Source organism: Lissotriton vulgaris, chromosome 1_1 (genome assembly GCF_964263255.1).
Source record: "Lissotriton vulgaris chromosome 1_1, aLisVul1.2, whole genome shotgun sequence".
In the NCBI taxonomy this organism is placed as follows: Eukaryota; Metazoa; Chordata; class Amphibia; order Caudata; family Salamandridae; genus Lissotriton; species Lissotriton vulgaris.
This window is the reverse complement of record NC_141685.1, coordinates 1,370,651,105-1,370,677,484: the sequence shown is the minus strand read 5'-3', so window position 1 is coordinate 1,370,677,484 and position 26,380 is coordinate 1,370,651,105. Positions and strand designations below refer to the sequence as shown.

Sequence of the window (26,380 nt, the reverse complement as noted above, 5' to 3'; positions counted from 1 at the left end):
CATATTTGCGGTAAGGGGAGCGGAGCTCTCCCCCAGGCCAATCAGAATGCAGATGAATGCAGTTGCAGTTGAGTGACCTGTGTTGTGGCTGTCTACAGGGAATGCACATATGTAGCTGTCTCGCAGCCCAATCCAGACGTCAATCGAAGACAGGTTTCAATGCAAATAGAGCAGTAAGTGCAGAGAAATGCTCACTCTCTAAAAATGGCATTTATACAATAGTAAGATTAAATCCAACCTCACCAGTAGATAGGATTTATCAATAAATAAATAAAGCTTCTCCTCTCTGATATGGAATTACCCCCCAAAAAGTATAAGGGAATACCCAATGCTAACCTATGAGAGGGGCAGACCTCACAGTAGTGAAAAATGTAATAGACTGTTTGATACTGCTAGGACATACAAACTACCACAGTACATGTCTTACCTTTTACTTACATAGCATGATGCCCCTAGGACTACCTAGGGCCTACCTTAGGGGTTACTGATATGTAATAAAATTGGAGTTTAAGGCTTGGCAAGTAGTTTTAAATGCCAAGTCGAAGTGGCAGTACACTGCAGCACAGGCACTGCAGTAGCAGGCTTGAGACAGGTTTGAAATGCTATTTCTTTGGGCGGCACAATCAGTCCCTGGGTATATGGTATACCACTTTACAAGGGGCTTTCAAGTAAATTAAATCTGTCAGTCAGGTATACTCCAATTATACACATGATTAGGGAAGAAGCACGTGCACTTCAGCACTGATTAGTAGCGATAAAGTGATCAGAGTCCTAAGGCCAACAAAAAGATACAGCAAAATGCGGAGGTGAAAAGCAATAAGGTGGGGTTGGGACCACCTTAAGAATGCAAGGTCTAACAAAAACGAACTAAGGATAACATGAGTAAAACATCAGGTTTCTCTACAGCATTTGGTGAGACAAGTGGGCCTTCTTTTATCTTCCATGAATGCAATCCTTCCCGGACCCCTTTATTATATAGCTCTTCAAGGAAAAAATATAAAGCACTTACAAAGGAGCCTCAAATACTCAAAGATGGTAGACTTCTTTAATATGGGACATATACTAAAAGCAGCATGAAAACAGAGTGCAATAGGGTCCAAAAAACTTGAGTGACCCATGAGAGTATGCATGCAAGCCTATGGTATTCCAAACTAGAGATATACGCATGCAATTTTTGTTTTTAGGAGAGAATGTGCCTGCTGAAAAAAACCTTATTTTTAAAAAAGTGCATTGCAGAATATCAGGAATTTGCTGTGGGACACCTTGAAAACTTGCATACAGATTATGTGCACACACCTTGCAGTCAGTTGTTGTGGCCGAGTGGTTAAGGCGATGGACTAGAAATCCATTGGGGTCTCCCCGCGCAGGTTCGAATCCTGCCGACAACGAGAATCTTTTTAACATCGGCTACAATTTCAGAAGTTAACCTTTAGTATTTCTTCCATGTCAGTTTTATAAATAGGTGGCTTATTTTGGTGTCACTATTGCCATATCACATATTTATTATCGCTCCCCCTTTCATATCTTTGCTATAACTCTCGTCCTTCATTAGCGCTGGTGCAAACGCTTCAAATTATTATACCCTGGCTCTCTCGGTCATACCTGTGCATGCACTTGAAACTTACTTTACCAATAAAAGAAGCAAATAGAGAAATAAAATAAAAGTGCTAGCTGGATTAGGCAAACACACTTCATAAAACTGCATTTTCTTTTCTATTCTCCCCCGTGTTACAAGCTTAACTGCTCCCTGTGTAATTTCCCTTAACCTGCTGTTCCTGGAAGAGACTTTCATCTACAAGCTCTTTCTGTGTTTTTTCCTAGTCTTTTCTTTCCCTTTTCTTAGATTTGTAACTGTTCCTTTACGTGCTCTATTTAGGCGCCATTAATCTCATTTGAGCTCCTTGTACCTGCTGCTGTTTTCTCCACACCTCATACTGTCTTTTCCCTCTTTCTCTCTTTCTCTGCGGTTGGTGGCTACTTTCCAAAGCGTCTGATGCCCCAATGTTCCTTCGTCTTGTTGTCAGACGTGAATTTGAAAAGCAACAAAATTAACAAGCCTTTACCACTCACACATGGCAGAAGTTTATACTTTAATTCAATGAGCTAAGAAAAGTGAGTTGTGGGGCCCCTACGAGCCAGGGTGCTTGCTTCATCATAATTAGGCATGCAGTCATTAGCCACAGCTCTGATTATGGGTCACTGAGGTCAGTTTCAATAATTCCTCAAAAACCTAACCATGCAGTCCCCCCTAACTGTGTAGTTATCTTGCTTTACTGCTGTTTGTGTGATTAGCTGGGAGGAGCTCACGGCAGCATCCTCCCAATAAAAGTGTAGATGGACCGTTCCTTAACTCTTTCTTGCTTCACATACAGATGGCTTGAGGAGGTACAGGGGAGATGCAGGTCTAATAAACAGAATAGAATATCTGCGCCAGGTGTGTTTCTCTGCATTGGTGTCCCATCACAGACCCACCAGTGTATGTGTGATCTTTGACTCCTGCCAGTTCACAAGCAGGCGGCCAGGAAACGGTTTCAGCCTATCAACCACTGAGGAGATAAAGCCTTTGTATAAGGAATGAGGAAGCAATGAACACATTCAGCCTATCACAGGAGTAGCCCTGAGTGTTCCGAATTATAATTTCTTCATGTCACTGTACGTTATGGAGCCCAAGTAGCTCGCCGTGATCGTATAGTGGTTAGTACTCTGCGTTGTGGCCGCAGCAACCTCGGTTCGAATCCGAGTCACGGCATTGTGGTTGGCAATGTCACGGCAGTTGGGTTTTTCCTTTACAGAATTCCCAAATGTACCAGTTGTTTTTGTAAAATGTCTATTAAAAACAGATCCTTTTCAATATTTAAACGATCTAACAACAAATTATTTAAACACACATGATTATAAGATGTAGGTATACTGTACTTACTGACATAAATTATCGTTCTTGAACATATTTGCGGTAAGGGGAGCGGAGCTCTCCCCCAGGCCAATCAGAATGCAGATGAATGCAGTTGCAGTTGAGTGACCTGTGTTGTGGCTGTCTACAGGGAATGCACATATGGAGCTGTCTCGCAGCCCAATCCAGACGTCAATCGAAGACAGGTTTCAATGCAAATAGAGCAGTAAGTGCAGAGAAATGCTCACTCTCTAAAAATGGCATTTATACAATAGTAAGATTAAATCCAACCTCACCAGTAGATAGGATTTATCAATAAATAAATAAAGCTTCTCCTCTCTGATATGGAATTACCCCCCAAAAAGTATAAGGGAATACCCAATGCTAACCTATGAGAGGGGCAGACCTCACAGTAGTGAAAAATGTAATAGACTGTTTGATACTACTAGGACATACAAACTACCACAGTACATGTCTTACCTTTTACTTACATAGCATGATGCCCCTAGGACTACCTAGGGCCTACCTTTGGGGTTACTGATATGTAATAAAATTGGAGTTTAAGGCTTGGCAAGTAGTTTTAAATGTCAAGTCGAAGTGGCAGTACACTGCAGCACAGGCACTGCAGTAGCAGGCTTGAGGCAGGTTTGAAATGCTATTTCTTTGGGCGGCACAATCAGTCCCTGGGTATATGGTATACCACTTTACAAGGGGCTTTCAAGTAAATTAAATCTGTCAGTCAGGTATACTCCAATTATACACATGATTAGGGAAGAAGCACGTGCACTTCAGCACTGATTAGTAGCGATAAAGTGATCAGAGTCCTAAGGCCAACAAAAAGATACAGCAAAATGCGGAGGTGAAAAGCAATAAGGTGGGGTTGGGACCACCTTAAGAATGCAAGGTCTAACAAAAACGAACTAAGGATAACATGAGTAAAACATCAGGTTTCTCTACAGCATTTGGTGAGACAAGTGGGCCTTCTTTTATCTTCCATAAATGCAATCCTTCCCGGACCCCTTTATTATATAGCTCTTCAAGGAAAAAATATAAAGCACTTACAAAGGAGCCTCAAATACTCAAAGATGGTAGACTTCTTTAATATGGGACATATACTAAAAGCAGCACGAAAACAGAGTGCAATAGGGTCCAAAAAACTTGAGTGACCCATGAGAGTATGCATGCAAGCCTATGGTATTCCAAACTAGAGATATACGCATGCAATTTTTGTTTTTAGGAGAGAATGTGCCTGCTGAAAAAAACCTTATTTTTAAAAAGTGCATTGCAGAATATCAGGAATTTGCTGTGGGACACCTTGAAAACTTGCATACAGATTATGTGCACACACCTTGCAGTCAGTTGTTGTGGCCGAGTGGTTAAGGCAATGGACTAAAAATCCATTGGGGTCTCCCCGCGCAGGTTCGAATCCTGCCGACAACGAGAATCTTTTTAACATCGGCTACAATTTCAGAAGTTAACCTTTAGTATTTCTTCCATGTCAGTTTTATAAATAGGTGGCTTATTTTGGTGTCACTATTGCCATAGCACATATTTATTATCGCTCCCCCTTTCATATCTTTGCTATAACTCTCGTCCTTCATTAGCGCTGGTGCAAACGCTTCAAATTATTATACCCTGGCTCTCTCGGTCATACCTGTGCATGCACTTGAAACTTACTTTACCAATAAAAGAAGCAAATAGAGAAATAAAATAAAAGTGCTAGCTGGATTAGGCAAACACACTTCATAAAACTGCATTTTCTTTTCTATTCTCCCCCGTGTTACAAGCTTAACTGCTCCCTGTGTAATTTCTCTTAACCTGCTGTTCCTGGAAGAGAATTTCATCTACAAGCTCTTTCTATGTTTTTTCCTAGTCTTTTCTTTCCCTTTTCTTAGATTTGTAACTGTTCCTTTACGTGCTCTATTTAGGCGCCATTAATCTCATTTGAGCTCCTTGTACCTGCTGCTGTTTTCTCCACACCTCATACTGTCTTTTCCCTCTTTCTCTCTTTCTCTGCGGTTGGTGGCTACTTTCCAAAGCGTCTGATGCCCCAATGTTCCTTCGTCTTGTTGTCAGACGTGAATTTGAAAAGCAACAAAATTAACAAGCCTTTACCACTCACACATGGCAGAAGTTTATACTTTAATTCAATGAGCTAAGAAAAGTGTGTTGTGGGGCCCCTACGAGCCATGGTGCTTGCTTCATCATAATTAGGCATGCAGTCATTAGCCACAGCTCTGATTATGGGTCACTGAGGTCAGTTTCAATAATTCCTCAAAAACCTAACCATGCAGTCCCCCCTAACTGTGTAGTTATCTTGCTTTACTGCTGTTTGTGTGATTAGCTGGGAGGAGCTCACGGCAGCATCCTCCCAATAAAAGTGTAGATGGACCGTTCCTTAACTCTTTCTTGCTTCACATACAGATGGCTTGAGGAGGTACAGGGGAGATGCAGGTCTAATAAACAGAATAGAATATCTGCGCCAGGTGTGTTTCTCTGCATTGGTGTCCCATCACAGGCCCACCAGTGTATGTGTGATCTTTGACTCCTGCCAGTTCACAAGCAGGCGGCCAGGAAACGGTTTCAGCCTATCAACCACTGAGGAGATAAAGCCTTTGTATAAGGAATGAGGAAGCAATGAACACATTCAGCCTATCACAGGAGTAGCCCTGAGTGTTCCGAATTATAATTTCTTCATGTCACTGTACGTTATTGAGCCCAAGTAGCTCGCCGTGATCGTATAGTGGTTAGTACTCTGCGTTGTGGCCGCAGCAACCTCTGTTCGAATCCGAGTCACGGCATTGTGGTTGGCAATGTCACGGCAGTTGGGTTTTTCCTTTACAGAATTCCCAAATGTACCAGTTGTTTTTGTAAAATGTCTATTAAAAACAGATCCTTTTCAATATTTAAACGATCTAACAACAAATTATTTAAACACACATGATTATAAGATGTAGGTATACTGTACTTACTGACATAAATTATCGTTCTTGAACATATTTGCGGTAAGGGGAGCGGAGCTCTCCCCCAGGCCAATCAGAATGCAGATGAATGCAGTTGCAGTTGAGTGACCTGTGTTGTGGCTGTCTACAGGGAATGCACATATGTAGCTGTCTCGCAGCCCAATCCAGACGTCAATCGAAGACAGGTTTCAATGCAAATAGAGCAGTAAGTGCAGAGAAATGCTCACTCTCTAAAAATGGCATTTATACAATAGTAAGATTAAATCCAACCTCACCAGTAGATAGGATTTATCAATAAATAAATAAAGCTTCTCCTCTCTGATATGGAATTACCCCCCAAAAAGTATAAGGGAATACCCAATGCTAACCTATGAGAGGGGCAGACCTCACAGTAGTGAAAAATGTAATAGACTGTTTGATACTACTAGGACATACAAAATACCACAGTACATGTCTTACCTTTTACTTACATAGCATGATGCCCCTAGGACTACCTAGGGCCTACCTTAGGGGTTACTGATATGTAATAAAATTGGAGTTTAAGGCTTGGCAAGTAGTTTTAAATGCCAAGTCGAAGTGGCAGTACACTGCAGCACAGGCACTGCAGTAGCAGGCTTGAGACAGGTTTGAAATGCTATTTCTTTGGGCGGCACAATCAGTCCCTGGGTATATGGTATACCACTTTACAAGGGGCTTTCAAGTAAATTAAATCTGTCAGTCAGGTATACTCCAATTATACACATGATTAGGGAAGAAGCACGTGCACTTCAGCACTGATTAGTAGCGATAAAGTGATCAGAGTCCTAAGGCCAACAAAAAGATACAGCAAAATGCGGAGGTGAAAAGCAATAAGGTGGGGTTGGGACCACCTTAAGAATGCAAGGTCTAACAAAAACGAACTAAGGATAACATGAGTAAAACATCAGGTTTCTCTACAGCATTTGGTGAGACAAGTGGGCCTTCTTTTATCTTCCATAAATGCAATCCTTCCCGGACCCCTTTATTATATAGCTCTTCAAGGAAAAAATATAAAGCACTTACAAAGGAGCCTCAAATACTCAAAGATGGTAGACTTCTGTAATATGGGCCATATACTAAAAGCAGCACGAAAACAGAGTGCAATAGGGTCCCAAAAACTTGAGTGACCCATGAGAGTATGCATGCAAGCCTATGGTATTCCAAACTAGAGATATACGCATGCAATTTTTGTTTTTAGGAGAGAATGTGCCTGCTGAAAAAAACCTTATTTTTAAAAAGTGCATTGCAGAATATCAGGAATTTGCTGTGGGACACCTTGAAAACTTGCATACAGATTATGTGCACACACCTTGCAGTCAGTTGTTGTGGCCGAGTGGTTAAGGCGATGGACTAGAAATCCATTGGGGTCTCCCCGTGCAGGTTCGAATCCTGCCGACAACGAGAATCTTTTTAATATCGGCTACAATTTCAGAAGTTAACCTTTAGTATTTCTTCCATGTCAGTTTTATAAATAGGTGGCTTATTTTGGTGTCACTATTGCCATATCACATATTTATTATCGCTCCCCCTTTCATATCTTTGCTATAACTCTCGTCCTTCATTAGCGCTGGTGCAAACGCTTCAAATTATTATACCCTGGCTCTCTCGGTCATACCTGTGCATGCACTTGAAACTTACTTTACCAATAAAAGAAGCAAATAGAGAAATAAAATAAAAGTGCTAGCTGGATTAGGCAAACACACTTCATAAAACTGCATTTTCTTTTCTATTCTCCCCCGTGTTACAAGCTTAACTGCTCCCTGTGTAATTTCTCTTAACCTGCTGTTCCTGGAAGAGAATTTCATCTACAAGCTCTTTCTGTATTTTTTCCTAGTCTTTTCTTTCCCTTTTCTTAGATTTATAACTGTTCCTTTACGTGCTCTATTTAGGCGCCATTAATCTCATTTGAGCTCCTTGCACCTGCTGCTGTTTTCTCCACACCTCATACTGTCTTTTCCCTCTTTCTCTCTTTCTCTGCGGTTGGTGGCTACTTTCCAAAGCGTCTGATGCCCCAATGTTCCTTCGTCTTGTTGTCAGACGTGAATTTGAAAAGCAACAAAATTAACAAGCCTTTACCACTCACACATGGCAGAAGTTTATACTTTAATTCAATGAGCTAAGAAAAGTGTGTTGTGGGGCCCCTACGAGCCATGGTGCTTGCTTCATCATAATTAGGCATGCAGTCATTAGCCACAGCTCTGATTATGGGTCACTGAGGTCAGTTTCAACAATTCCTCAAAAACCTAACCATGCAGTCCCCCCTAACTGTGTAGTTATCTTGCTTTACTGCTGTTTGTGTGATTAGCTGGGAGGAGCTCACGGCAGCATCCTCCTAATAAAAGTGTAGATGGACCGTTCCTTAACTCTTTCTTGCTTCACATACAGATGGCTTGAGGAGGTACAGGGGAGATGCAGGTCTAATAAACAGAATAGAATATCTGCGCCAGGTGTGTTTCTCTGCATTGGTGTCCCATCACAGGCCCACCAGTGTATGTGTGATCTTTGACTCCTGCCAGTTCACAAGCAGGCGGCCAGGAAACGGTTTCAGCCTATCAACCACTGAGGAGATAAAGCCTTTGTATAAGGAATGAGGAAGCAATGAACACATTCAGCCTATCACAGGAGTAGCCCTGAGTGTTCCGAATTATAATTTCTTCATGTCACTGTACGGTATGGAGCCCAAGTAGCTCGCCGTGATCGTATAGTGGTTAGTACTCTGCGTTGTGGCCGCAGCAACCTCGGTTCGAGTCCGAGTCACGGCATTGTGGTTGGCAATGTCACGGCAGTTGGGTTTTTCCTTTACAGAATTCCCAAATGTACCAGTTGTTTTTGTAAAATGTCTATTAAAAACAGATCCTTTTCAATATTTAAACGATCTAACAACAAATTATTTAAACACACATGATTATAAGATGTAGGTATACTGTACTTACTGACATAAATTATCGTTCTTGAACATATTTGCGGTAAGGGGAGCGGAGCTCTCCCCCAGGCCAATCAGAATGCAGATGAATGCAGTTGCAGTTGAGTGACCTGTGTTGTGGCTGTCTACAGGGAATGCACATATGGAGCTGTCTCGCAGCCCAATCCAGACGTCAATCGAAGACAGGTTTCAATGCAAATAGAGCAGTAAGTGCAGAGAAATGCTCACTCTCTAAAAATGGCATTTATACAATAGTAAGATTAAATCCAACCTCACCAGTAGATAGGATTTATCAATAAATAAATAAACTTCTCCTCTCCGATATGGAATTACCCCCCAAAAAGTATAAGGGAATACCCAATTCTAACCTATGAGAGGGGCAGACCTCACAGTAGTGAAAAATGTAATAGACTGTTTGATACTACTAGGACATACAAACTACCACAGTACATGTCTTACCTTTTACTTACATAGCATGATGCCCCTAGGACTACCTAGGGCCTACCTTTGGGGTTACTGATATGTAATAAAATTGGAGTTTAAGGCTTGGCAAGTAGTTTTAAATGTCAAGTCGAAGTGGCAGTACACTGCAGCACAGGCACTGCAGTAGCAGGCTTGAGACAGGTTTGAAATGCTATTTCTTTGGGCGGCACAATCAGTCCCTGGGTATATGGTATACCACTTTACAAGGGGCTTTCAAGTAAATTAAATCTGTCAGTCAGGTATACTCCAATTATACACATGATTAGGGAAGAAGCACGTGCACTTCAGCACTGATTAGTAGCGATAAAGTGATCAGAGTCCTAAGGCCAACAAAAAGATACAGCAAAATGCGGAGGTGAAAAGCAATAAGGTGGGGTTGGGACCACCTTAAGAATGCAAGGTCTAACAAAAACGAACTAAGGATAACATGAGTAAAACATCAGGTTTCTCTACAGCATTTGGTGAGACAAGTGGGCCTTCTTTTATCTTCCATAAATGCAATCCTTCCCGCAACCCTTTATTATATAGCTCTTCAAGGAAAAAATATAAAGCACTTACAAAGGAGCCTCAAATACTCAAAGATGGTAGACTTCTGTAATATGGGCCATATACTAAAAGCAGCACGAAAACAGAGTGCAATAGGGTCCAAAAAACTTGAGTGACCCATGAGAGTATGCATGCAAGCCTATGGTATTCCAAACTAGAGATATACGCATGCAATTTTTGTTTTTAGGAGAGAATGTGCCTGCTGAAAAAAACCTTATTTTTAAAAAGTGCATTGCAGAATATCAGGAATTTGCTGTGGGACACCTTGAAAACTTGCATACAGATTATGTGCACACACCTTGCAGTCAGTTGTTGTGGCCGAGTGGTTAAGGCGATGGACTAAAAATCCATTGGGGTCTCCCCGCGCAGGTTCGAATCCTGCCGACAATGAGAATCTTTTTAACATCGGCTACAATTTCAGAAGTTAACCTTTAGTATTTCTTCCATGTCAGTTTTATAAATAGGTGGCTTATTTTGGTGTCACTATTGCCATAGCACATATTTATTATCGCTCCCCCTTTCATATCTTTGCTATAACTCTCGTCCTTCATTAGCGCTGGTGCAAACGCTTCAAATTATTATACCCTGGCTCTCTCGGTCATACCTGTGCATGCACTTGAAACTTACTTTACCAATAAAAGAAGCAAATAGAGAAATAAAATAAAAGTGCTAGCTGGATTAGGCAAACACACTTCATAAAACTGCATTTTCTTTTCTATTCTCCCCCGTGTTACAAGCTTAACTGCTCCCTGTGTAATTTCTCTTAACCTGCTGTTCCTGGAAGAGAATTTCATCTACAAGCTCTTTCTGTGTTTTTTCCTAGTCTTTTCTTTCCCTTTTCTTAGATTTGTAACTGTTCCTTTACGTGCTCTATTTAGGCGCCATTAATCTCATTTGAGCTCCTTGTACCTGCTGCTGTTTTCTCCACACCTCATACTGTCTTTTCCCTCTTTCTCTCTTTCTCTGCGGTTGGTGGCTACTTTCCAAAGCGTCTGATGCCCCAATGTTCCTTCGTCTTGTTGTCAGACGTGAATTTGAAAAGCAACAAAATTAACAAACCTTTACCACTCACACATGGCAGAAGTTTATACTTTAATTCAATGAGCTAAGAAAAGTGTGTTGTGGGGCCCCTACGAGCCATGGTGCTTGCTTCATCATAATTAGGCATGCAGTCATTAGCCACAGCTCTGATTATGGGTCACTGAGGTCAGTTTCAATAATTTCTCAAAAACCTAACCATGCAGTCCCCCCTAACTGTGTAGTTATCTTGCTTTACTGCTGTTTGTGTGATTAGCTGGGAGGAGCTCACGGCAGCATCCTCCCAATAAAAGTGTAGATGGACCGTTCCTTAACTCTTTCTTGCTTCACATACAGATGGCTTGAGGAGGTACAGGGGAGATGCAGGTCTAATAAACAGAATAGAATATCTGCGCCAGGTGTGTTTCTCTGCATTGGTGTCCCATCACAGGCCCACCAGTGTATGTGTGATCTTTGACTCCTGCCAGTTCACAAGCAGGCGGCCAGGAAACGGTTTCAGCCTATCAACCACTGAGGAGATAAAGCCTTTGTATAAGGAATGAGGAAGCAATGAACACATTCAGCCTATCACAGGAGTAGCCCTGAGTGTTCCGAATTATAATTTCTTCATGTCACTGTACGTTATTGAGCCCAAGTAGCTCGCCGTGATCGTATAGTGGTTGGTACTCTGCGTTGTGGCCGCAGCAACCTCTGTTCGAATCCGAGTCACGGCATTGTGGTTGGCAATGTCACGGCAGTTGGGTTTTTCCTTTACAGAATTCCCAAATGTACCAGTTGTTTTTGTAAAATGTCTATTAAAAACAGATCCTTTTCAATATTTAAACGATCTAACAACAAATTATTTAAACACACATGATTATAAGATGTAGGTATACTGTACTTACTGACATAAATTATCGTTCTTGAACATATTTGCGGTAAGGGGAGCGGAGCTCTCCCCCAGGCCAATCAGAATGCAGATGAATGCAGTTGCAGTTGAGTGACCTGTGTTGTGGCTGTCTACAGGGAATGCACATATGTAGCTGTCTCGCAGCCCAATCCAGACGTCAATCGAAGACAGGTTTCAATGCAAATAGAGCAGTAAGTGCAGAGAAATGCTCACTCTCTAAAAATGGCATTTATACAATAGTAAGATTAAATCCAACCTCACCAGTAGATAGGATTTATCAATAAATAAATAAAGCTTCTCCTCTCTGATATGGAATTACCCCCCAAAAAGTATAAGGGAATACCCAATGCTAACCTATGAGAGGGGCAGACCTCACAGTAGTGAAAAATGTAATAGACTGTTTGATACTACTAGGACATACAAAATACCACAGTACATGTCTTACCTTTTACTTACATAGCATGATGCCCCTAGGACTACCTAGGGCCTACCTTAGGGGTTACTGATATGTAATAAAATTGGAGTTTAAGGCTTGGCAAGTAGTTTTAAATGCCAAGTCGAAGTGGCAGTACACTGCAGCACAGGCACTGCAGTAGCAGGCTTGAGACAGGTTTGAGATGCTATTTCTTTGGGCGGCACAATCAGTCCCTGGGTATATGGTATACCACTTTACAAGGGGCTTTCAAGTAAATTAAATCTGTCAGTCAGGTATACTCCAATTATACACATGATTAGGGAAGAAGCACGTGCACTTCAGCACTGATTAGTAGCGATAAAGTGATCAGAGTCCTAAGGCCAACAAAAAGATACAGCAAAATGCGGAGGTGAAAAGCAATAAGGTGGGGTTGGGACCACCTTAAGAATGCAAGGTCTAACAAAAACGAACTAAGGATAACATGAGTAAAACATCAGGTTTCTCTACAGCATTTGGTGAGACAAGTGGGCCTTCTTTTATCTTCCATAAATGCAATCCTTCCCGGACCCCTTTATTATATAGCTCTTCAAGGAAAAAATATAAAGCACTTACAAAGGAGCCTCAAATACTCAAAGATGGTAGACTTCTTTAATATGGGACATATACTAAAAGCAGCACGAAAACAGAGTGCAATAGGGTCCAAAAAACTTGAGTGACCCATGAGAGTATGCATGCAAGCCTATGGTATTCCAAACTAGAGATATACGCATGCAATTTTTGTTTTTAGGAGATAATGTGCCTGCTGAAAAAAACCTTATTTTTAAAAAGTGCATTGCAGAATATCAGGAATTTGCTGTGGGACACCTTGAAAACTTGCATACAGATTATGTGCACACACCTTGCAGTCAGTTGTTGTGGCCGAGTGGTTAAGGCGATGGACTAGAAATCCATTGGGGTCTCCCCGTGCAGGTTCGAATCCTGCCGACAACGAGAATCTTTTTAACATCGGCTACAATTTCAGAAGTTAACCTTTAGTATTTCTTCCATGTCAGTTTTATAAATAGGTGGCTTATTTTGGTGTCACTATTGTCATATCACATATTTATTATCGCTCCCCCTTTCATATCTTTGCTATAACTCTCGTCCTTCATTAGCGCTGGTGCAAACGCTTCAAATTATTATACCCTGGCTCTCTCGGTCATACCTGTGCATGCACTTGAAACTTACTTTACCAATAAAAGAAGCAAATAGAGAAATAAAATAAAAGTGCTAGCTGGATTAGGCAAACACACTTCATAAAACTGCATTTTCTTTTCTATTCTCCCCCGTGTTACAAGCTTAACTGCTCCCTGTGTAATTTCTCTTAACCTGCTGTTCCTGGAAGAGAATTTCATCTACAAGCTCTTTCTGTGTTTTTTCCTAGTCTTTTCTTTCCCTTTTCTTAGATTTGTAACTGTTCCTTTACGTGCTCTATTTAGGCGCCATTAATCTCATTTGAGCTCCTTGCACCTGCTGCTGTTTTCTCCACACCTCATACTGTCTTTTCCCTCTTTCTCTCTTTCTCTGCGGTTGGTGGCTACTTTCCAAAGCGTCTGATGCCCCAATGTTCCTTCGTCTTGTTGTCAGACGTGAATTTGAAAAGCAACAAAATGAACAAGCCTTTACCACTCACACATGGCAGAAGTTTATACTTTAATTCAATGAGCTAAGAAAAGTGTGTTGTGGGGCCCCTACGAGCCATGGTGCTTGCTTCATCATAATTAGGCATGCAGTCATTAGCCACAGCTCTGATTATGGGTCACTGAGGTCAGTTTCAACAATTCCTCAAAAACCTAACCATGCAGTCCCCCCTAACTGTGTAGTTATCTTGCTTTACTGCTGTTTGTGTGATTAGCTGGGAGGAGCTCACGGCAGCATCCTCCCAATAAAAGTGTAGATGGACCGTTCCTTAACTCTTTCTTGCTTCACATACAGATGGCTTGAGGAGGTACAGGGGAGATGCAGGTCTAATAAACAGAATAGAATATCTGCGCCAGGTGTGTTTCTCTGCATTGGTGTCCCATCACAGGCCCACCAGTGTATGTGTGATCTTTGACTCCTGCCAGTTCACAAGCAGGCGGCCAGGAAACGGTTTCAGCCTATCAACCACTGAGGAGATAAAGCCTTTGTATAAGGAATGAGGAAGCAATGAACACATTCAGCCTATCACAGGAGTAGCCCTGAGTGTTCCGAATTATAATTTCTTCATGTCACTGTACGGTATGGAGCCCAAGTAGCTCGCCGTGATCGTATAGTGGTTAGTACTCTGCGTTGTGGCCGCAGCAACCTCGGTTCGAATCCGAGTCACGGCATTGTGGTTGGCAATGTCACGGCAGTTGGGTTTTTCCTTTACAGAATTCCCAAATGTACCAGTTGTTTTTGTAAAATGTCTATTAAAAACAGATCCTTTTCAATATTTAAAAGATCTAACAACAAATTATTTAAACACACATGATTATAAGATGTAGGTATACTGTACTTACTGACATAAATTATCGTTCTTGAACATATTTGCGGTAAGGGGAGCGGAGCTCTCCCCCAGGCCAATCAGAATGCAGATGAATGCAGTTGCAGTTGAGTGACCTGTGTTGTGGCTGTCTACAGGGAATGCACATATGGAGCTGTCTCGCAGCCCAATCCAGACGTCAATCGAAGACAGGTTTCAATGCAAATAGAGCAGTAAGTGCAGAGAAATGCTCACTCTCTAAAAATGGCATTTATACAATAGTAAGATTAAATCCAACCTCACCAGTAGATAGGATTTATCAATAAATAAATAAACTTCTCCTCTCCGATATGGAATTACCCCCCAAAAAGTATAAGGGAATACCCAATGCTAACCTATGAGAGGGGCAGACCTCACAGTAGTGAAAAATGTAATAGACTGTTTGATACTACTAGGACATACAAACTACCACAGTACATGTCTTACCTTTTACTTACATAGCATGATGCCCCTAGGACTACCTAGGGCCTACCTTAGGGGTTACTGATATGTAATAAAATTGGAGTTTAAGGCTTGGCAAGTAGTTTTAAATGTCAAGTCGAAGTGGCAGTACACTGCAGCACAGGCACTGCAGTAGCAGGCTTGAGACAGGTTTGAAATGCTATTTCTTTGGGCGGCACAATCAGTCCCTGGGTATATGGTATACCACTTTACAAGGGGCTTTCAAGTAAATTAAATCTGTCAGTCAGGTATACTCCAATTATACACATGATTAGGGAAGAAGCACGTGCACTTCAGCACTGATTAGTAGCGATAAAGTGATCAGAGTCCTAAGGCCAACAAAAAGATACAGCAAAATGCGGAGGTGAAAAGCAATAAGGTGGGGTTGGGACCACCTTAAGAATGCAAGGTCTAACAAAAACGAACTAAGGATAACATGAGTAAAACATCAGGTTTCTCTACAGCATTTGGTGAGACAAGTGGGCCTTCTTTTATCTTCCATAAATGCAATCCTTCCCGGACCCCTTTATTATATAGCTCTTCAAGGAAAAAATATAAAGCACTTACAAAGGAGCCTCAAATACTCAAAGATGGTAGACTTCTTTAATATGGGACATATACTAAAAGCAGCACGAAAACAGAGTGCAATAGGGTCCAAAAAACTTGAGTGACCCATGAGAGTATGCATGCAAGCCTATGGTATTCCAAACTAGAGATATACGCATGCAATTTTTGTTTTTAGGAGAGAATGTGCCTGCTGAAAAAAACCTTATTTTTAAAAAGTGCTTTGCAGAATATCAGGAATTTGCTGTGGGGCACCTTGAAAACTTGCATACAGATTATGTGCACACACCTTGCAGTCAGTTGTTGTGGCCGAGTGGTTAAGGCGATGGACTAGAAATCCATTGGGGTCTCCCCGCGCAGGTTCGAATCCTGCCGACAACGAGAATCTTTTTAACATCGGCTACAATTTCAGAAGTTAACCTTTAGTATTTCTTCCATGTCAGTTTTATAAATAGGTGGCTTATTTTGGTGTCACTATTGCCATATCACATATTTATTATCGCTCCCCCTTTCATATCTTTGCTATAACTCTCGTCCTTCATTAGCGCTGGTGCAAACGCTTCAAATTATTATACCCTGGCTCTCTCGGTCATACCTGTGCATGCACTTGAAACTTACTTTACCAATAAAAGAAGCAAATAGAGAAATAAAATAAAAGTGCTAGCTGGATTAGGCAAACACACTTCATAAAACTGCATTTTCTTTTCTATTCTCCCCCGTGTTACAAGCTTAACTGCTCCCTGTGTAATTTCTCTTAACCTGCTGTTCCTGGAAGAGAATTTCATCTACAAGCTCTTTCTGTGTTTTTTCCTAGTCTTTTCTTTCCCTTTTCTTAGATTTGTAACTGTTCCTTTACGTGCTCTATTTAGGCGCCATTAATCTCATTTGAGCTCCTTGTACCTGCTGCTGTTTTCTCCACACCTCATACTGTCTTTTCCCTCTTTCTCTCTTTCTCTGCGGTTGGTGGCTACTTTCCAAAGCGTCTGATGCCCCAATGTTCCTTCGTCTTGTTGTCAGACGTGAATTTGAAAAGCAACAAAATGAACAAGCCTTTACCACTCACACATGGCAGAAGTTTAAACTTTAATTCAATGAGCTAAGAAAAGTGTGTTGTGGGGCCCCTACGAGCCATGGTGCTTGCTTCATCATAATTAGGCATGCAGTCATTAGCCACAGCTCTGATTATGGGTCACTGAGGTCAGTTTCAATAATTCCTCAAAAACCTAACCATGCAGTCCCCCCTAACTGTGTAGTTATCTTGCTTTACTGCTGTTTGTGTGATTAGCTGGGAGGAGCTCACGGCAGCATCCTCCCAATAAAATTGTAGATGGACCGTTCCTTAACTCTTTCTTGCTTCACATACAGATGGCTTGAGGAGGTACAGGGGAGATGCAGGTCTAATAAACAGAATAGAATATCTGCGCCAGGTGTGTTTCTCTGCATTGGTGTCCCATCACAGGCCCACCAGTGTATGTGTGATCTTTGACTCCTGCCAGTTCACAAGCAGGCGGCCAGGAAACGGTTTCAGCCTATCAACCACTGAGGAGATAAAGCCTTTGTATAAGGAATGAGGAAGCAATGAACACATTCAGCCTATCACAGGAGTAGCCCTGAGTGTTCCGAATTATAATTTCTTCATGTCATTGTACGTTATTGAGCCCAAGTAGCTCGCCTTGATCGTATAGTGGTTAGTACTCTGCGTTGTGGCCGCAGCAACCTCGGTTCGAATCCGAGTCACGGCATTGTGGTTGGCAATGTCACGGCAGTTGGGTTTTTCCTTTACAGAATTCCCAAATGTATCAGTTGTTTTTGTTAAATGTCTAATAAAAACAGATCCTTTTCAATATGTAAACGATCTAACAACAAATTATTTAAACACACATGATTATAAGATGTAGGCATACTGTACTTACTGACATAAATTATCGTTCTTGAACATATTTGCGGTAAGGGGAGCGGAGCTCTCCCCCAGGCCAATCAGAATGCAGATGAATGCATTTGCAGTTGAGTGACCTGTGTTGTGGCTGTCTACAGGGAATGCATATATGTAGCTGTCTCGCAGCCCAATCCAGACGTCAATCGAAGACAGGTTTCAATGCAAATAGAGCAGTAAGTGCAGAGAAATGCTCACTCTCTAAAAATGGCATTTATACAATAGTAAGATTAAATCCAACCTCACCAGTAGATAGGATTTATCAATAAATAAATAAAGCTTCTCCTCTCTGATATGGAATTACCCCCCAAAAAGTATAAGGGAATACCCAATGCTAACCTATGATAGGGGCAGACCTCACAGTAGTGAAAAATGTAATAGACTGTTTGATACTACTAGGACATACAAACTACCACAGTACATGTCTTACCTTTTACTTACATAGCATGATGCCCCTAGGACTACCTAGGGCCTACCCTAGGGGTTACTGATATGTAATAAAATTGGAGTTTAAGGCTTGGCAAGTAGTTTTAAATGCCAAGTCGAAGTGGCAGTACAATGCAGCACAGGCACTGCAGTACCAGGCTTGAGACAGGTTTGAAATGCTATTTCTTTGGGCGGCACAATCAGTCCCTGGGTATATGGTATACCACTTTACAAGGGGCTTTCAAGTAAATTAAATCTGTCAGTCAGGTATACTCCAATTATACACATGATTAGGGAAGAAGCACGTGCACTTCAGCACTGATTAGTAGCGATAAAGTGATCAGAGTCCTAAGGCCAACAAAAAGATACAGCAAAATGCGGAGGTGAAAAGCAATAAGGTGGGGTTGGGACCACCTTAAGAATGCAAGGTCTAACAAAAACGAACTAAGGATAACATGAGTAAAACATCAGGTTTCTCTACAGCATTTGGTGAGACAAGTGGGCCTTCTTTTATCTTCCATAAATGCAATCTTTCCCGGACCCCTTTATTATATAGCTCTTCAAGGAAAAAATATAAAGCACTTACAAAGGAGCCTCAAATACTCAAAGATGGTAGACTTCTTTAATATGGGACATATACTAAAAGCAGCACGAAAACAGAGTGCAATAGGGTCCAAAAAACGTGAGTGACCCATGAGAGTATGCATGCAAGCCTATGGTATTCCAAACTAGAGATATACGCATGCAATTTTTGTTTTTAGGAGAGAATGTGCCTGCTGAAAAAAACCTTATTTTTAAAAAGTGCATTGCAGAATATCAGGAATTTGCTGTGGGACACCTTCAAAACTTGCATACAGATTATGTGCACACACCTTGCAGTCAGTTGTTGTGGCCGAGTGGTTAAGGTGATGGACTAGAAATCCATTGGGGTCTCCCCGCGCAGGTTCGAATCCTGCCGACAACGAGAATCTTTTTAACATCGGCTACAATTTCAGAAGTTAACCTTTAGTATTTCTTCCATGTCAGTTTTATAAATAGGTGGCGTATTTTGGTGTCACTATTGCCATAGCACATATTTATTATCGCTCCCCCTTTCATATCTTTGCTATAACTCTCGTCCTTCATTAGCGCTGGTGCAAACGCTTCAAATTATTATACCCTGGCTTTCTCGGTCATACCTGTGCATGCACTTGAAACTTACTTTACCAATAAAAGAAGCAAATAGAGAAATAAAATAAAAGTGCTAGCTGGATTAGGCAAACACACTTCATAAAACTGCATTTTCTTTTCTATTCTCCCCCGTGTTACAAGCTTAACTGCTCCCTGTGTAATTTCTCTTAACCTGCTGTTCCTGGAAGAGAATTCCATCTACAAGCTCTTTCTGTGTTTTTTCCTAGTCTTTTCTTTCCCTTTTCTTAGATTTGTAACTGTTCCTTTACGTGCTCTATTTAGGCGCCATTAATCTCATTTGAGCTCCTTGTACCTGCTGCTGTTTTCTCCACACCTCATTCTGTCTTTTCCCTCTTTCTCTGCGGTTGGTGGCTACTTTCCAAAGCGTCTGATGCCCCAATGTTCCTTCGTCTTGTTGTCAGACGTGAATTTGAAAAGCAACAAAATTAACAAGCCTTTACCACTCACACATGGCAGAAGTTTATACTTTAATTCAATGAGCTAAGAAAAGTGTGTTGTGGGGCCCCTACGAGCCATGGTGCTTGCTTCATCATAATTAGGCATGCAGTCATTAGCCACAGCTCTGATTATGGGTCACTGAGGTCAGTTTCAATAATTCCTCAAAAACCTAACCATGCAGTCCCCCCTAACTGTGTAGTTATCTTGCTTTACTGCTGTTTGTGTGATTAGCTGGGAGGAGCTCACGGCAGCATCCTCCCAATAAAAGTGTAGATGGACCGTTCCTTAACTCTTTCTTGCTTCACATACAGATGGCTTGAGGAGGTACAGGGGAGATGCAGGTCTAATAAACAGAATAGAATATCTGCGCCAGGTGTGTTTCTCTGCATTGGTGTCCCATCACAGGCCCACCAGTGTATGTGTGATCTTTGACTCCTGCCAGTTCACAAGCAGGCGGCCAGGAAACGGTTTCAGCCTATCAACCACTGAGGAGATAAAGCCTTTGTATAAGGAATGAGGAAGCAATGAACACATTCAGCCTATCACAGGAGTAGCCCTGAGTGTTCCGAATTATAATTTCTTCATGTCACTGTATGTTATGGAGCCCAAGTAGCTCGCCGTGATTTTATAGTGGTTAGTACTCTGCGTTGTGGCCGCAGCAACCTCGGTTCGAATCCGAGTCACGGCATTGTGGTTGGCAATGTCACGGCAGTTGGGTTTTTCCTTTACAGAATTCCCAAATGTACCAGTTGTTTTTGTAAAATGTCTATTAAAAACAGATCCTTTTCAATATTTAAACGATCTAACAACAAATTATTTAACCACACATGATTATAAGATGTAGGTATACTGTACTTACTGACATAAATTATCGTTCTTGAACATATTTGCGGTAAGGGGAGCGGAGCTCTCCCCCAGGCCAATCAGAATGCAGATGAATACAGTTGCAGTTGAGTGACCTGTGTTGTGGCTGTCTACAGGGAATGCACATATGTAGCTGTCTCGCAGCCCAATCCAGACGTAAATCGAAGACAGGTTTCAATGCAAATAGAGCAGTAAGTGCAGAGAAATGCTCACTCTCTAAAAATGGCATTTATACAATAGTAAGATTAAATCCAACCTCACCAGTAGATAGGATTTATCAATAAATAAATAAAGCTTCTCCTCTCTGAAATGGAATTACCCCCAAAAAAGTATAAGGGAATACCCAATGCTAACCTATGAGAGGGGCAGACCTCACAGTAGTGAAAAATGTAATAGACTGTTTGACACTACTAGGACATACAAACTACCACAGTACATGTCTTACCTTTTACTTACATAGCATGATGCCCCTAGGACTACCTAGGGCCTACCTTAGGGGTTACTGATATGTAATAAAATTGGAGTTTAAGGCTTGGCAAGTAGTTTTAAATGTCAAGTCGAAGTGGCAGTACACTGCAGCACAGGCACTGCAGTAGCAGGCTTGAGACAGGTTTGAAATGCTATTTCTTTGGGCGGCACAATCAGTCCCTGGGTATATGGTATACCACTTTACAAGGGGCTTTCAAGTAAATTAAATCTGTCAGTCAGGTATACTCCAATTATACACATGATTAGGGAAGAAGCACGTGCACTTCAGCACTGATTAGTAGCGATAAAGTGATCAGAGTCCTAAGGCCAACAAAAAGATACAGCAAAATGCGGAGGTGAAAAGCAATAAGGTGGGGTTGGGACCACCTTAAGAATGCAAGGTCTAACAAAAACGAACTAAGGATAACATGAGTAAAACATCAGGTTTCTCTACAGCATTTGGTGAGACAAGTGGGCCTTCTTTTATCTTCCATAAATGCAATCCTTCCCGGACCCCTTTATTATATAGCTCTTCAAGGAAAAAATATAAAGCACTTACAAAGGAGCCTCAAATACTCAAAGATGGTAGACTTCTTTAATATGGGACATATACTAAAAGCAGCACGAAAACAGAGTGCAATAGGGTCCAAAAAACTTGAGTGACCCATGAGAGTATGCATGCAAGCCTATGGTATTCCAAACTAGAGATATACGCATGCAATTTTTGTTTTTAGGAGAGAATGTGCCTGCTGAAAAAAACCTTATTTTTAAAAAGTGCATTGCAGAATATCAGGAATTTGCTGTGGGACACCTTGAAAACTTGCATACAGATTATGTGCACACACCTTGCAGTCAGTTGTTGTGGCCGAGTGGTTAAGGCGATGGACTAGAAATCCATTGGGGTCTCCCCGCGCAGGTTCGAATCCTGCCGACAACGAGAATCTTTTTAACATCGGCTACAATTTCAGAAGTTAACCTTTAGTATTTCTTCCATGTCAGTTTTATAAATAGGTGGCTTATTTTGGTGTCACTATTGCCATATCACATATTTATTATCGCTCCCCCTTTCATATCTTTGCTATAACTCTCGTCCTTCATTAGCGCTGGTGCAAACGCTTCAAATTATTATACCCTGGCTCTCTCGGTCATACCTGTGCATGCACTTGAAACTTACTTTACCAATAAAAGAAGCAAATAGAGAAATAAAATAAAAGTGCTAGCTGGATTAGGCAAACACACTTCATAAAACTGCATTTTCTTTTCTATTCTCCCCCGTGTTACAAGCTTAACTGCTCCCTGTGTAATTTCTCTTAACCTGCTGTTCCTGGAAGAGAATTTCATCTACAAGCTCTTTCTGTGTTTTTTCCTAGTCTTTTCTTTCCCTTTTCTTAGATTTGTAACTGTTCCTTTACGTGCTCTATTTAGGCGCCATTAATCTCATTTGAGCTCCTTGTACCTGCTGCTGTTTTCTCCACACCTCATACTATCTTTTCCCTCTTTCTCTCTTTCTCTGCGGTTGGTGGCTACTTTCCAAAGCGTCTGATGCCCCAATGTTCCTTCGTCTTGTTATCAGACGTGAATTTGAAAAGCAACAAAATTAACAAGCCTTTACCACTCACACATGGCAGAAGTTTATACTTTAATTCAATGAGCTAAGAAAAGTGTGTTGTGGGGCCCCTACGAGCCATGGTGCTTGCTTCATCATAATTAGGCATGCAGTCATTAGCCACAGCTCTGATTATGGGTCACTGAGGTCAGTTTCAATAATTCCTCAAAAACCTAACCATGCAGTCCCCCCTAACTGTGTAGTTATCTTGCTTTACTGCTGTTTGTGTGATTAGCTGGGAGGAGCTCACGGCAGCATCCTCCCAATAAAAGTGTAGATGGACCGTTCCTTAACTCTTTCTTGCTTCACATACAGATGGCTTGAGGAGGTACAGGGGAGATGCAGGTCTAATAAACAGAATAGAATATCTGCGCCAGGTGTGTTTCTCTGCATTGGTGTCCCATCACAGGCCCACCAGTGTATGTGTGATCTTTGACTCCTGCCAGTTCACAAGCAGGCGGCCAGGAAACGGTTTCAGCCTATCAACCACTGAGGAGATAAAGCCTTTGTATAAGGAATGAGGAAGCAATGAACACATTCAGCCTATCACAGGAGTAGCCCTGAGTGTTCCGAATTATAATTTCTTCATGTCACTGTATGTTATGGAGCCCAAGTAGCTCGCCGTGATTTTATAGTGGTTAGTACTCTGCGTTGTGGCCGCAGCAACCTCGGTTCGAATCCGAGTCACGGCATTGTGGTTGGCAATGTCACGGCAGTTGGGTTTTTCCTTTACAGAATTCCCAAATGTACCAGTTGTTTTTGTAAAATGTCTATTAAAAACAGATCCTTTTCAATATTTAAACGATCTAACAACAAATTATTTAACCACACATGATTATAAGATGTAGGTATACTGTACTTACTGACATAAATTATCGTTCTTGAACATATTTGCGGTAAGGGGAGCGGAGCTCTCCCCCAGGCCAATCAGAATGCAGATGAATACAGTTGCAGTTGAGTGACCTGTGTTGTGGCTGTCTACAGGGAATGCACATATGTAGCTGTCTCGCAGCCCAATCCAGACGTAAATCGAAGACAGGTTTCAATGCAAATAGAGCAGTAAGTGCAGAGAAATGCTCACTCTCTAAAAATGGCATTTATACAATAGTAAGATTAAATCCAACCTCACCAGTAGATAGGATTTATCAATAAATAAATAAAGCTTCTCCTCTCTGAAATGGAATTACCCCCAAAAAAGTATAAGGGAATACCCAATGCTAACCTATGAGAGGGGCAGACCTCACAGTAGTGAAAAATGTAATAGACTGTTTGACACTACTAGGACATACAAACTACCACAGTACATGTCTTACCTTTTACTTACATAGCATGATGCCCCTAGGACTACCTAGGGCCTACCTTAGGGGTTACTGATATGTAATAAAATTGGAGTTTAAGGCTTGGCAAGTAGTTTTAAATGTCAAGTCGAAGTGGCAGTACACTGCAGCACAGGCACTGCAGTAGCAGGCTTGAGACAGGTTTGAAATGCTATTTCTTTGGGCGGCACAATCAGTCCCTGGGTATATGGTATACCACTTTACAAGGGGCTTTCAAGTAAATTAAATCTGTCAGTCAGGTATACTCCAATTATACACATGATTAGGGAAGAAGCACGTGCACTTCAGCACTGATTAGTAGCGATAAAGTGATCAGAGTCCTAAGGCCAACAAAAAGATACAGCAAAATGCGGAGGTGAAAAGCAATAAGGTGGGGTTGGGACCACCTTAAGAATGCAAGGTCTAACAAAAACGAACTAAGGATAACATGAGTAAAACATCAGGTTTCTCTACAGCATTTGGTGAGACAAGTGGGCCTTCTTTTATCTTCCATAAATGCAATCCTTCCCGGACCCCTTTATTATATAGCTCTTCAAGGAAAAAATATAAAGCACTTACAAAGGAGCCTCAAATACTCAAAGATGGTAGACTTCTTTAATATGGGACATATACTAAAAGCAGCACGAAAACAGAGTGCAATAGGGTCCAAAAAACTTGAGTGACCCATGAGAGTATGCATGCAAGCCTATGGTATTCCAAACTAGAGATATACGCATGCAATTTTTGTTTTTAGGAGAGAATGTGCCTGCTGAAAAAAACCTTATTTTTAAAAAGTGCATTGCAGAATATCAGGAATTTGCTGTGGGACACCTTGAAAACTTGCATACAGATTATGTGCACACACCTTGCAGTCAGTTGTTGTGGCCGAGTGGTTAAGGCGATGGACTAGAAATCCATTGGGGTCTCCCCGCGCAGGTTCGAATCCTGCCGACAACGAGAATCTTTTTAACATCGGCTACAATTTCAGAAGTTAACCTTTAGTATTTCTTCCATGTCAGTTTTATAAATAGGTGGCTTATTTTGGTGTCACTATTGCCATATCACATATTTATTATCGCTCCCCCTTTCATATCTTTGCTATAACTCTCGTCCTTCATTAGCGCTGGTGCAAACGCTTCAAATTATTATACCCTGGCTCTCTCGGTCATACCTGTGCATGCACTTGAAACTTACTTTACCAATAAAAGAAGCAAATAGAGAAATAAAATAAAAGTGCTAGCTGGATTAGGCAAACACACTTCATAAAACTGCATTTTCTTTTCTATTCTCCCCCGTGTTACAAGCTTAACTGCTCCCTGTGTAATTTCTCTTAACCTGCTGTTCCTGGAAGAGAATTTCATCTACAAGCTCTTTCTGTGTTTTTTCCTAGTCTTTTCTTTCCCTTTTCTTAGATTTGTAACTGTTCCTTTACGTGCTCTATTTAGGCGCCATTAATCTCATTTGAGCTCCTTGTACCTGCTGCTGTTTTCTCCACACCTCATACTATCTTTTCCCTCTTTCTCTCTTTCTCTGCGGTTGGTGGCTACTTTCCAAAGCGTCTGATGCCCCAATGTTCCTTCGTCTTGTTATCAGACGTGAATTTGAAAAGCAACAAAATTAACAAGCCTTTACCACTCACACATGGCAGAAGTTTATACTTTAATTCAATGAGCTAAGAAAAGTGTGTTGTGGGGCCCCTACGAGCCATGGTGCTTGCTTCATCATAATTAGGCATGCAGTCATTAGCCACAGCTCTGATTATGGGTCACTGAGGTCAGTTTCAATAATTCCTCAAAAACCTAACCATGCAGTCCCCCCTAACTGTGTAGTTATCTTGCTTTACTGCTGTTTGTGTGATTAGCTGGGAGGAGCTCACGGCAGCATCCTCCCAATAAAAGTGTAGATGGACCGTTCCTTAACTCTTTCTTGCTTCAAATACAGATGGCTTGAGGAGGTACAGGGGAGATGCAGGTCTAATAAACAGAATAGAATATCTGCGCCAGGTGTGTTTCTATTTCTATTTTCTATTTTGGGGTTTTGTAAAGCGCATGGTGACGCACAACGGCGTGTCCCCGCGCTGAGGAGCTACTTTATTCCTGGACCCTACAAAAGCGGCACACCTACTGGGCGAATAGAGCAGTTTTGAGCTTAGCTCTGAAAATTGACTCAGATGGCTCTAGTCGTAGCGCCATGGGCAGCTGATTCCATCTGGCGGCTGCAAGGTATCTAAAAGATCTACCCCCCATCCGAGCTCTGGATACCTTAGGGACAGCCAGGAGTCCAGAGCCAGAAGATCTTAGAGAGCGGGGAGGCTCATAAGGTGTCAAGAGTCCTTGTAGAGGGAGAGGGGATTTCCCATGAATGATCCGATGGCACGTGCAGAGTGCTTTGAATTCTACCCTGCTTCTGACCGGGAGCCAGTG

The 26,380-nt window shown here is 41.6% G+C and overlaps 12 non-coding genes across 12 annotated transcripts; all 12 read left to right on the top strand.

Moving 5' to 3' along the window:
• Window positions 1-1,306: 1,306 nt before the first annotated feature.
• Window positions 1,307-1,388, top strand: TRNAS-AGA (transfer RNA serine (anticodon AGA)). Its single transcript has one exon. It is a non-coding gene; the product is annotated as a tRNA-Ser (tRNA).
• Window positions 1,389-2,677: 1,289 nt separating this feature from the next.
• Window positions 2,678-2,749, top strand: TRNAH-GUG (transfer RNA histidin (anticodon GUG)). Its single transcript has one exon. It is a non-coding gene; the product is annotated as a tRNA-His (tRNA).
• A 1,499-nt stretch (window positions 2,750-4,248) lies between these two features.
• On the top strand, window positions 4,249-4,330 carry TRNAF-AAA (transfer RNA phenylalanine (anticodon AAA)). The gene has a single exon. It is a non-coding gene; the product is annotated as a tRNA-Phe (tRNA).
• Window positions 4,331-7,190: 2,860 nt separating this feature from the next.
• Window positions 7,191-7,272, top strand: TRNAS-AGA (transfer RNA serine (anticodon AGA)). Its single transcript has one exon. It is a non-coding gene; the product is annotated as a tRNA-Ser (tRNA).
• Window positions 7,273-8,561: 1,289 nt separating this feature from the next.
• On the top strand, window positions 8,562-8,633 carry TRNAH-GUG (transfer RNA histidin (anticodon GUG)). Its single transcript has one exon. It is a non-coding gene; the product is annotated as a tRNA-His (tRNA).
• Window positions 8,634-10,131: 1,498 nt separating this feature from the next.
• On the top strand, window positions 10,132-10,213 carry TRNAF-AAA (transfer RNA phenylalanine (anticodon AAA)). Its single transcript has one exon. It is a non-coding gene; the product is annotated as a tRNA-Phe (tRNA).
• A 2,860-nt stretch (window positions 10,214-13,073) lies between these two features.
• Window positions 13,074-13,155, top strand: TRNAS-AGA (transfer RNA serine (anticodon AGA)). The gene has a single exon. It is a non-coding gene; the product is annotated as a tRNA-Ser (tRNA).
• A 1,289-nt stretch (window positions 13,156-14,444) lies between these two features.
• TRNAH-GUG (transfer RNA histidin (anticodon GUG)) lies at window positions 14,445-14,516 on the top strand. The gene has a single exon. It is a non-coding gene; the product is annotated as a tRNA-His (tRNA).
• A 1,498-nt stretch (window positions 14,517-16,014) lies between these two features.
• Window positions 16,015-16,096, top strand: TRNAS-AGA (transfer RNA serine (anticodon AGA)). The gene has a single exon. It is a non-coding gene; the product is annotated as a tRNA-Ser (tRNA).
• A 2,860-nt stretch (window positions 16,097-18,956) lies between these two features.
• On the top strand, window positions 18,957-19,038 carry TRNAS-AGA (transfer RNA serine (anticodon AGA)). Its single transcript has one exon. It is a non-coding gene; the product is annotated as a tRNA-Ser (tRNA).
• Window positions 19,039-21,890: 2,852 nt separating this feature from the next.
• TRNAS-AGA (transfer RNA serine (anticodon AGA)) lies at window positions 21,891-21,972 on the top strand. The gene has a single exon. It is a non-coding gene; the product is annotated as a tRNA-Ser (tRNA).
• A 2,860-nt stretch (window positions 21,973-24,832) lies between these two features.
• TRNAS-AGA (transfer RNA serine (anticodon AGA)) lies at window positions 24,833-24,914 on the top strand. The gene has a single exon. It is a non-coding gene; the product is annotated as a tRNA-Ser (tRNA).
• Window positions 24,915-26,380: the final 1,466 nt, after the last annotated feature.